The following is a 12,615-nucleotide window of genomic DNA, read 5'->3' as shown; positions in this document are numbered from 1 at the left end:
GAATACTATGCAGCCATAAAAAAGGATAAGTTTGTGTCCTTTGTAGGGACATGGATGCAGCTGGAAACCATCATTCTCAGCAAACTATCGCAAGAACAGAAAACCAAACACCGCATGTTCTCACTCATAGCTGGGAACTGAACAATGAGATCACTTGGACTCGGGAAGGGGAATATCACACACCAGGGTCTATCATGGGGAGGGGGGAGGGGGGAGGGATTGCACTGGGAGTTATACCTGATGTAAATGACGAGTTGATGGGTGCTGACGAGTTGATGGGTGCAGCACACCAACATGGCACAGGTATACATATGTAACAAACATGCATGTTATGCACATGTACCCTAGAACTTAAAGTGTAATAATAATAGTAGTAATAATAATAATAATAAAAGATTTAGGTTTTTAGATAGCATCAAGTAATTTCAGGACATAAAAAAAAGAGCTTTGCATAGCAGGCCATCATTACAGGCCACTGGTCAGACTGTAGATTGGCTGCCCCAGTGTTAGTGACTCACAAGTGGGTTCAGTTAGCTATGATTACAACAGTGTGGCCATTCGTCTACAAAATGAATGCTATCTCAACAGACTCTTCGGTGAGGCAATCCTCTTATATAGTGACTATCATTATGAAAGTAACCATGAGACAAGATGGTGCCAAAAGCGAAGAAGGAAGCTCCTGCCCCTCCAAAGCAGAAGCCAAAGAGAAGGTTTTAAAGGCCAAGAAGGCAGTGTTGAAAGGTATCTACAGCTACACACACACAGAAAAAGATCTGCACATCACCCACCTTCTGGCGGCCCAAGACACCGCGACTCCGGAGGCAGTCCAAATATCCTCGGAAGAGCACTCCCAGGAGAAACAAGCTTGACCACTATGCTATCATCAAGTTTCTGCTGACCACTGAATCTGCCATGGAGAAGATAGACGACAACAACACACTTGTGTTCACTGTGGATGCTAAAGCCAACAAGCACCAGATTAAACAGGCTGTGAAGAAGCTCTATGACATTGAGGGGCTGAGGTCAACACCTGATTCGGCCTGATGAAAAGAAGAAGGCATATGTTCAACTGGCTCCTGATTACAATGCTTTGGATGTTGCCAACAAAATTGGAATAATCTAAACTGAGTCCAGCTGATTAATCCTAAATATACGTATATCTTTTCACCACATACATGCCTCTCTGTCAATTTCTGGTTGGGCTGAGAAGCCATATACAGGCACTGACGTTGTAACAGGGTTTGGGCAAGGCTCCTGTTCTACTTATCCTTTTGAAACACTCACCTTGCCACTCCACCATGCCTGATTACTCCAGAGATCTTTGTGACTAGAGTTAGTGTCCTAGAAAAACCAGAACTCAGAACTTGCTTTGTGAGGGTAACAAGAAGCTTTACAAGAACCCCTTCTTTTATCCTTGGAAGAGGCTGTGTGAAACCATTGCCCAGAGTTTGAAGGGCATTAGCATCCATTTCAGGGGAGTGTGGGTTGGCTGGCTTTTGGGTAGCATTTGTCCTCACACACCCATCTACTATGTCCAACTGGTCTGTCTGCTTCCTTCACTCCTTGCCCAATAAAGGACAAGGACTTCAAAAATAAATAAATAAATAAAAGTAGTCTACATAGTGAGTGAATGACCCACCTAGTGTCTTACCACCTGGAAAACCCAGGAACATTAGTTACACACCAAAGAAGTGTCAGTATGATAAAGCTACGTATTCCCTTTCAACCTATTCCAACCTCATTCTTGAAGTTCTTCTTTCAGTCTTTCCCACATACACCCTAGTCTCCTTCCTCCCATTTTCATTTCTGCTTAGCCAAAGCCTCCCCCAGGTAGAATTTTTCCCACTCCAGTAGGTTCCTACAAATGGTATAATTATGTTGTCTTAAATTCCCAGATCCTAAAGTTTGAAACCATCTCTGTAGATGGTCTCTAGATCTCAGAGACCATCTCTACATAAAAATTGGAAACAGGTTGCCATTAGGTGCTAAGGCCAGATATCAGCATTTTTCAACCATGGTTTTCTGACATATTGGTTTCAACAATTGTGAGATAATTTTAAATATTTTGTTATTAACAATAAATGCATAATACTTATGAGGAATTTGCTTTTTATTTCATAATGTCACTTGCATCATGATCATTTGCATTCTGAGTGAAAATTTTAAAATAAAATTATAAGTAATATATCAGTAAAATCTCTGTATTTGAAAACTAGACATAAAATTCATTAGAAGGAAATCAGGGAGTAAAGAAGGGTTCAAAATGTATCAAAGGATGAAGAACAAGGCTTCAGAATACACACAGAAAGCAAGTCAGCTCCCAAAGCTCAGAGGCAGGAGCTCCCGCAGTTGTCTCCCAGATGGCAAAGGCTGCTGAGGACTCCACTAGCAGGAGGGTGGAAAGCTAACCATTAAGATACTGCCTACTCTTCTACTCAAGATTCACATTCAAAAGCAAGGCAACTGATTGGTCTAATTTGTCCTTTACTAGAAAACATCAGACCTCTGATTATAGCAGTAATGATGCTGTTTTAAAAAGAAAAATGAATGTTGAGCAGTGAAATAAAATAAAGTATGACTACATCCATAGCAGTTTCAGTAAGCAATGCTTGTCTGCCCTGTGTTTTTTTTTCTTACTGAGAAGAGCAGATGGAGAGTTACAAAACAGTAGGAACCAAGTGTTTTATACAAATTCTAAGCATCCTTTACACAAGCCCTAAGCGTCACATTTTTTAGAAAAAGTCAGTGCTTTAAAAAAATTATGTGTGATGAAGATAGCTCCTGATTCAAATCCAGAAGCAAAACTAACAAGTATAATGTATATGCTTTGTAAATATTCTTAAATCAGCAAATGCAAGCCTATCACTTGTTATAAAACAGAAAGGAAAATAATTTCTCTACTCCCACCTCAACAGCCCCCTTTGTTTACCCCTGATTTCTGTGGAGGTTTTCAGGCCCTCATCTCAGTGTCTTCATGCTCTGTGCTCATCGTGTGTGAGTCATGATGAGGCTGTCAGAAGCAGGGTTGACAGAGTGGGGCTGGCATCAGCGATCATTCCTGAAGTGCCAATGGGCATGATGTGCAGACAATTCCAGGCTCTTCCTTGCCTTCACAACTTTTGGTAACAGGTGCAGCAAATGAACTCCTGCCACTGTCTTCCTTAAATGCACACAAATAAAGCATTACCATGTCTTGGATGTGAAGTGCTGCCTACTTCCATGAATCATATTTTGTGTTCATGACTCTGCAACTGGGAATTAGTCATTTAGACTTAATTAGTTTCTTCAAAATAGCAAATGCCTGTGCCAACAATTTAATATCCAAATGTAATTTATATAGCCATATAACATCTACAAAAATGCCAATTTACACACTTAACCGATAACAACATATATATATTTTTTGCACTCTGCCAACAAAACCCCAAATGAACTCCGAGTCATGTGTTGAAACTGGCTGCTCTCCTCCATTTGTAAGGGCAGTCAGAATTAAGGGCTGACATTCAGCGATGCTGAATCCAACCAAGTGCTTGACAAGGCCCCATTCAAGGAAAATGCAAATAGAAAAAATTATGCTTCAGGCAACTTGTAAAGTTGTATTTAAATTTAATAATTTTATCAGATTTTGACTAAATGACAAAATTACATGACAGACTTGTATTTTTTTAGGTACCTAAATCACAACTACTAGAGAAACAAGCATGACACTAGAAATATAAATAACTCTTTGAATCTGACGCTCGGTTTTTCTATCACAAACACAAGCTCAAGTGTATAGAAATGGGTCTCATCCTTAGCTTTATTTTCTATGCATTTAATATTTGCAGAGACAGAAAAAGAGAAAATTTAATGTGTGGACTGTCCCTGAGATATTTCTTAAATTATTTGCAATCATCACAAGAGTATAATAATCTATTTTGCTGAGGATGAGCAAAGCATATTTAAATTTCCAGCTCAACCAACAACAATTTTTGAGTCTCTGCTGTGATTTAAATATATGTAACATCTCCGAAAGTGACTGGAGAATATTTTCTAGACACAAGTAGTTGTTGCTAATTTAATAAATATTCATTTTACATCTACTAATATGGATGTAATCACAAAACAAAATAAACCTCATTACAATTTTTCAAAGTAGGAAATGTATGATTACTAGTTTTGGCCATAGAGTCTCTAATAATTGCTATTTAGTGAATACATGAAGCAAATATCAATATATGATGATATATGGAGAAATTATTTAATTTGGTGCCTGCTGAGAAGGGCTAGTGACCTAGGTCATAACTTAGCAGGAAAATGAATTGGGTTAATCAGGATCACCCTTGGGAACTTGAATTAAGTAATATAGATCAAGTGAGGCAGTTAATGGTGAATATAAAATTGAAAGGGTATGATAGAAGTGAACAGAGAAAACATGAAAGGCCAAATTCAAGGAAGGGTCAAGTTCAAGTAGAATCGGAAAAGGATAAAATAGTTGGTAAAGAAAACAGATAAAGTGCCCAGTCCCAAGAGTTATTTTGGGTTTCTGATGGATTTACTGCTCCAATTTCAATGCATGTACTGCCTTGAAGTCCCTTTTGTTCTATTACATTGCTTGGTACATGGCTTGAGTCTTTTTTTCTTAAAAAACAAACAAACAAACGAAGAGCCCAACTAAGGTATAGTCTATGTCTGTTAATCCTGAGAATGGTTGCATAATGCAGCAGCTGACTCTCCAAGAATGCTGGGTCTGCAGTCTCTCTGACAATTAAGTGTTCTTTGCATGATCAGCCATCTCCTGCTCTGGTGACAGAAGGTGAAAAGTTAAAGCTCTATTGGCACTAATAATCTCTTCCTTTTCAATTCCTGATGCAAATATCAGACATCTCACTTGAGTAAAAATGGACACTACAGCACTTCTAGTGCCATGACTTTACATTTCTCTCTCTGGCAACAGGGCTAGAAAGTATGTTCTGTTAATTACTCTAGGCACTAATATATTTTTTAGTACTGTGCTATATGCCTAAAATGTAAAGATTAACTAGTCATGGTTCTTACCTTCAAGGGGTCTGAGTTCACACTCTAATGGGAAAATTCACATGCAGCTAATTGCAGAAGGAAATAATAAATGCTCAAGTCTTTGCTTTTTTTTAAAATATGTTGTTCATCTTCTCCTAATTAATTTATGAGTTATTTATTTATTCTGAATATAATTGGAGTCCTTTGTTCCATGTAATCACTGTGAATACCTTCTTCTAACCTATGACTTGTCTTGTACAGGAACAATGTTCTAACAGAGGAATATTTCTGCTTGGAAGTATCAGAAAAGAATTCACTAATTGAACTGAACACCAAAATACATGTAAGATTTCATCAGGCAAAAAGTGGTAAGGGACTTTTAGGATGAGACAATTCATAAGAATGAGTGATGATATGGAGTTGAAAAAGTGTGAAGCTTGAGAAGTGCAGACCTGGAACCCAAGACACATGTGTCAAGTGAAGCACAATGGAACCTTCGAGGCGGAGGTTACAGTGAGCTGAGATCACACAACTGCACTCCAGCCTGGGCAATACAGCAAGATTCTGTCTCAATTGGGAGGCCAAGACGGTCGGATCACGAGGTCAGGAGATTGAGACTATCCTGGCTAACACGGTGAAACCCCGTCTTTACTAAAAAAAATACAAAAAACTAGCCAGGCGAGGTAGTGGGCGCCTGTAGTCCCAGCTACTCGGGAGGCTGAGGCAGGAGAATGGCGTAAACCCGGGAGGCGGAGCTTGCAGTGAGCTGAGATCCGGCCACTGCACTCCAGCCTGGGCGACAGAGCGAGACTCCGTCTCAAAAAAAAAAAAAAAAAGATTCTGTCTGAAAAAAAAAAAAAGGCTGGTGCAGGAGGTGGAGAAAATTAAACCGAAATAATAAAGGGCATCCATTATGTGTTATACAAAGAAAAAGAGGGACCCAGTGGAGATTTTTCTAAACATTCTTACGTAGAACCCTCTGATCTTAAGTATAATGAATTTTGATATATAACCACCATTCCAGTCAAGACATAGAATATTTGAAATACCCTATAAGGTACTTTCATGGCCCTTCTAAGTGAGGCCCTCCTTACCCTCAGAGATAACTATCAATTAGTTCTGCCTATCTCAAACTTTATATAAATGACTTTCAACAGTCTGCATTCTTTCCTATCTGGCTTTTTTTCCATCAGCCTAGTATCTTTGCAATCCATCAATGTAGTTTGAATCAGTGGTTCATTCATTTTTACTGCTGTGTATACCTTACTTGTATGAATATATCACAATGTATTTACCATTTGTCTTAGTCAGCTTGGACTCCCTTAAGAACATACCATATAGAACATTATTTTCTCACAGTTCTGGGGGCTGGAAAGTCCAAGAATAAGGTGCCATCAGGACTGGTGTCTGCTGAGAGCTCTTTCCTTGGGTTACAGGTGGCCAACTTCTCACTGTGTCCTTACTTGGCCTTTCCTTAGTGCCTGTCTCTTTCTCTTCCTATCATGAATGCTGTATCCTCATGACCTCTTCAAAAACTAATTATCTCCTAAAGGCTAAGTCTCCATATACCATCATATTGTGGGTTAGGGCTTCAACATGAATTTTGAGAGGACACAATTCAGTCCGTAGCATCATTTTCCTCTTTCTGAAAATGTTGATTATTTCCAGTTTGGGGCTATTGTAAATAAAACTGCCACAAATATTTTTGTACAAATCATTATGTAGACATACACACTCATATCTTATATGCACATATCTAAGAGTGGGATTCCTAGGTCATTATCTTTAGCTTTAGAAGATAATGCAAAACCAGTTTTCTCAAGTGGTTGTAATAAACTTATTTCTCACAGCAATTTTATAATTGTATAAGAATTTTAGTTGATCTGTGTCTGTCCTAGCATTTAGTATTGGCAGTAGTCCTTTTAGTTTAAGTCAGACTGGTACAGTATAGTGATATTTCTTGTGTGTTAAATTTGTATTTCCCTGATGAGCAATGATATTAAATACTTTTGCAAATGCTGATTGGCCATTTGGATATCCTATTTTCTGAAGGATCTGTTCAAGTCTTTGCTTATTTTTTAAATATGTTGTTCATCTTTTCCTTATTATGAGTTATTTGTTTATTCTGAATATAATTGGAGTCCTTTGTTGCACGTAAACATTGTGAATACTTTCGTCTAATCTGTGACTTGTCTTTTCACTCTTCCACGGGTGTCTTATTATCATAAGTTCTTAATTTAAATGAAGTCAGATTTATCAAAATTTTTTTGTTTTATGGTTGGTGCTTTTCATGTCTTACTTAAGAAATTTTTGCCTATGCCAAGGTCATGAACATATTTTCCTATAAAATTTACTTCATAAATTTTGTCTTATCATTCATGTATTTAGGTCTATAATCCATCTCAAATTAATTTTTGTGTATGGTATGAGATATGGATCAGAGATGGGGCTAAAGATTCATTTATTCTGTGTGGATATCCAATTGTTATAGCATCATTTACTATAAAGGCCATCATTTCCATATTGCAATGATGCACACCTTTCTTGAACGTAAGTGGCCATATATGTGTGGGTTTACTTCTTGATTTTTATATTCTGTTCCATTGAGTCTTTTATTAGTTTGGTTTTTTTTTTCATTGCACCTATATATACTGTCTTGATAGTAAATCTTGAAATACGGTGATATAAATCCACCAAATGTGTTTTTCTCCTTCAAAATTGTCCTGTACTTTCTAAGACTTTTGCAATTACGTATAATTCTAAAATCAAATTGACAATTTTCACATGCAGAGCACACACACACACATTGGGATTTCATTTGGAAGTATATCGATTCGATAGATCAGTTTGGGGAGAATTTAAATCTTAATAATATTGAGGCTTCCAATTCTTGAGAATGGTATATCTTGCCATTTATTTAGGCCTCCTTTCTCTCAGCAATGTTTTATAATTCTCAGTGTAGAGATCATATACATCTTTCATTAAATCTATTCTTAACTATTTAATTTTTGATGCTACTATGGAATTAATTAATTTTACAATTTTTTCCATTGTTTCTTGCTAATAATCAAAATAACTGATTTTTGTAAGTTTATCTTGCATCTAACAATTGTATTAAATTTACTTATTTCTATTACCTTGTTTGAAGATGCTTTTGGATTTGAATTGTAAAATCATATGATTTACCTTTTTCTTATTTTTCAATCATCTTAACATTTTATTTATATTTTTTGTCTAACTGCAGTATTTATCATGGAAGGATTTTGAAGAGAAAAATGACCTGGTTGCATTAGTATTTTAAAAGATATTCTAGTAAAGGTGTGGAATCTATATAGAAGTGAGAAGTTAAGTCTGGAGAAACCTAATTAAGGAAACATATGTGGGAATCCAGAGACAGATGTATATTCAAGAAACTTTTCAGAAATATAATTGATGAGGGATGGCAATCAATTATAGAAACTGAGATCTTCAGCCAGGGTCCTTAGCCATTACATGGTGTAAGGGACATTTTTAAAAAAATGAATGAACTAAATGTAGGTTAGGAACAGATAATACAGATGAACACATTTTGAAAATCTTTGATATCCAACTTAGATCCTATTTCCATATCTTACAAAACTAAACCAATAATTTTAACACCTACAGAGATTAGGTATCTGCTTCACCTAGGGGAGAGAGGGCAGATAGCCCTGAGTAACCATGGTTTGAATTCTCCAACATGGCTAAGGAGTCTAAGTGTGGAATCCAGCGCAAGCTGGTTTATAAGTTAACCAGTGGCCTGCAGCTGTATAGTGGCCTGGTTAAAAAAAAAAAAAAAAAAAAAAAGTGTGCCCCAAAATAGAAATAAGTTTGGGACAGACTGTTTTACTAATTAGAACCATAAAATATGAAGAGATTCAGGTTGTAGGAAGAAGCAGCAAAGCTCAGTGAAAGCCTATAGATACTTAATAGAATGAGTTGAAGCCATGAAGAAAACATAGTCATGGATTAGCCAAAAATTTTAAGGTAAAAGAAAGCTAAGAGGAAAAGAAAAGATCTAGAGACAAAGGGAGACAAGCAACAAGAAGTATTTAAAAGGAAAGTCAACAAATATGAGGGGACTTCAAAAACTTTGTGGGAAAATGGAATTGAAAGGTAAAAATAAAAACTATAAACTTTATTTCTCAACATAAACTTTATCAAGTTCAAGACACTTTGCAATCAATGATACCAGCCATTTAGTCCATTCCTAGAGGACTGAGGGTCTTGGGAATTTGGCCAGTCAATGCAGTCTTTTTTACATTATTAACTGAAAAAAAAAAATGAGTGCCTTTTACAGCTTTTTAAAGATTAGGAAACAAAAAGAAGTCAAAAGGGATCAAATCAGCACCATGAGGTGGATGCCTAATAATTTTTCATAGAAACCCTCACAAAATTGTCCATTTTTGAGGAGAAGAATAAGCAGGAGCATTGTCGTGGTGGAGAAGGACTCTGGTGAGGATTTCCTGAATGTTTTTCAAATAAAGCTTTGGCTAACTTTCTCATAATAAGCAGATATCATCATTCTTTGGCCCTCCAGAAAGCCAATGGCAAAATGCTCGGAGCATCCCAAAGAACTCTTGCCATGACCTTTGCTCTTGACTGGCTCACTTTTGCTATGACTGGACCACGTCTACCTCTTGGTAGCCATTGCTCTGATTGTGCTTTGTCTTCAGAATTGTACTAGTAAAGCCATGTTTCATTTCCTCTTACAATTCTTTGAAGAAATACTCAAGGATCTTGATGCTACTTGTTTAAAAATTCCGTTGAAATTATAACCAGTTGAGATGTCTACCGCATTGGCTATTGTTTCTGCTGTTAATCATCAGTCCTCTTTAGAGCATGAACAAGATAAATTTTTTTCCTTGCAAATTGATGTGGATGGTCTGCCACTGCAGGCTTTGTCTTTAACATTGTCTCACACCTTCTTAAAATGAATTATCCATTTGTAAACTTCTGATTTCTTTGGGGCATTGTCCACATAAAGTTTTCATAAAGTGCTGGTGATTTTACCATTTGTTCACCCAAGTTTCAACATAAATTTGACGTTTGTGCTTGCTTCAATTTTAGCAGAATTCACGTTGCTCTATTAGTGGTTCTTTTCAAACTAACATCTTATCCTTCTTAGTGACTCAAACCAGATTATGTTTATACACTTTATAACAAGTTAGTACAAGTTTATTTGGGTGTAAGAATTTTTAAAATCTATCCATAGTATTTTCAGAATACATATTTTACATGAAATTTATGAAGACACCTCATATTTGAGTACTTACCATGTTCCAGGCATGTTTCAGGATTCTGCAGATAAAGCAGTAAACAAAACAGGAAAAAATAAAAGAAAAAAACCCTCCCTCATGGAAAGACTTTATGTTAGTGTGAAAAGAACAATACAATAAATTAGAAAATATACAGCATATCAGAAGGGATAAGTTCCATGGAGAAAAGTAAAACAGGAAAGAGAAATTATGTGTGTTTCATGGAGAGGACTATTTTAAAATAGGGTAAAGGAAAGTGTAACTAAAATGACAATATCTGCAAAGACCTGAAAGAAACAACAGAACCAACACTGCAAGTATCTGAGAGAACAGTGTGCCATGCAAGGAGAACAGGTCCAGGGCAGCCATGTAAGAGTGTACCTTGAGAAAGGGGCACCTTTTCCTAATTCTCACAAAGACAACCTTTAGGCTAATGGAAGTCCTGGAAACAGTCACTACAAAAGCTCTGAGTTAGGAGTACATTTGATATGTTCAGGGAACACTAGAGAAGTCAAGTAAGGCTGGGATGGATTAAGCCAAGAAGAGTATAGGAGGAAGAGAAATTAGATGTATTGGAGGCCATGAAAATACACCCCTCAGATCTCTGTCTTCCAGGAGGTAATTGACTGATGGCCCCAGTTGCTACACTCCAAAATCCATCACTGTGTTTTTGCCAAGGCCACTATTCCCACAGGGTGCTCCCCAGCCAATAACTGGGTGCAGCAGAGATACTAAGGCAGGCCAATTCTTGAGCAATGTAGGACTTCGCTTATGGGTGACTTCAGTTATAGGACTCCCTGATGGTTGTGCACTGCAATCTAAGAGGCTCCCACCCAACCCTGCTTCCTCTCTTCTTTACTTCACCTGAGTACTGACTTGCATTGCAGTCTTGATGGCTCTCCCACCTTCATCTGGCTCCCTTCCTGTTTTCCCTCACAGGTGTGTGTGAAGGTGTACTCTAAACAGATTGATCACTCCCAGATTCACAGTGTCATTGGTTGGCTGATGTATCACCAATTCCCTTGATCTGCCCCATCAATTAATTAACTAACCTATGACACTAGCATCTGCCAGAGTCAAGTCCAAGTTCGCTCCCCTGTTATGTACAATGTACATGTAAGTACTTGTTACTCACTTTGGGGATCCATTCCATTTAGCCAAGCCAGTGTCCAAGCTCCCTTTCCCCACTATCCTTTTCTAGTCCCCATTTACCTTGCATCCCATCCCAGCAAGATGCTATGGATGGGCTTCTGGGATGTGACACAAATTCACCCCAGTTATAATGCAACACTATAAACTTTCTTGTTCTTGTGGTCATAAGTTTAGTAGAAAATCCTCTTATAGTAGTTAGATTTTCTATTTAAAATAGTAATCCCAGCTACTCAGGAGGCTGAGGCAGGAGAAATGCTTGAACCAGGAGGCAGAGGTTGCAGTGAGCTGAGATCATGTCACGGCACTCCCACCTGGGCAACTGAGTGAGACTCTGTCGCAAAAAAATAAAAATAAATATAAATATAAAATAGTATTCCCATTTTAGTGGAAGGAGAAACTCACTTCCACTAGAAAAATTCACAAGAGGTCAATGTTTATTAGGGGTCCCTCATGGCCTGCGAGTTTTCCTTGGGAAGTTGGTCAGCTCTTCTTTCATCAGGACAGCCAAAAAATTGGCAGAATTATAATGATATTTTAGGTCTATGTGAGTTAGACATAAAAAAGCCATTTAATTTCATCTCTTGTAACTTTGGTCTTTCTCCAGGTGCTCCAGTCACAGGGCATCAACTGTGCCTCTCCAATCAGGCTGCTCCTATCACCTGGACAGTGAAATGGACAGAAAGTAGTACCTCTTAGGAATCTAATGTCATGGCTTTGTTCCTTTCCATTATTCTTCTACTCTAGTTCCTTTTCACACATGGAAAGAAATGAGAGGCTGCTATGTTCATAAAACCTCAGAAGTTTCAGGCGAGGATGATTTTGAATAAAATATGTCAACATATTTTGATATTTTTAAAAAGTTAAATTCTCCTCTTTTTTTCTTAATATACTTGACATCTTCAAAGAAATGATAGTAGAGACATAGCTTGAAAACAAAAGTCCTGGGGGCGCCATTTCAAGATGGCCGAATAGGAACAGCTCCACTCGGTAGCTCCCAGCATGATTGATGCAGAAGATGGGTGATTTCTGCATTTCCAACTGAGGTACCTGGTTCATCTCATTGGGACTGGTTGGACGGTGGGTGCAGCCCACGGAGGGTGAGCAGAAGCAGGGCGGGACATCGCCTCACCTGGGAAGTGCAAGGGGTTGGGGGATTTCCCTTTCCTAGCCAAGGGAAGCCACGACAGGC

At 37.8% G+C, this 12,615-nt stretch overlaps 1 pseudogene; it reads left to right on the top strand.

The window, feature by feature from the left end:
• The first annotated feature begins 651 nt into the window (after nucleotides 1-651).
• Nucleotides 652-1,123, top strand: LOC107129379 (large ribosomal subunit protein uL23-like; annotated as a pseudogene).
• The last annotated feature ends 11,492 nt before the right edge of the window (nucleotides 1,124-12,615 follow it).

This window comes from Macaca fascicularis, chromosome 4 (genome assembly GCF_037993035.2).
Source record: "Macaca fascicularis isolate 582-1 chromosome 4, T2T-MFA8v1.1".
In the NCBI taxonomy this organism is placed as follows: domain Eukaryota; kingdom Metazoa; phylum Chordata; class Mammalia; order Primates; family Cercopithecidae; genus Macaca; species Macaca fascicularis.
The sequence above is the reverse complement of the archived record's forward strand: the minus strand, read 5'-3'. Positions and strand labels throughout refer to the sequence as shown.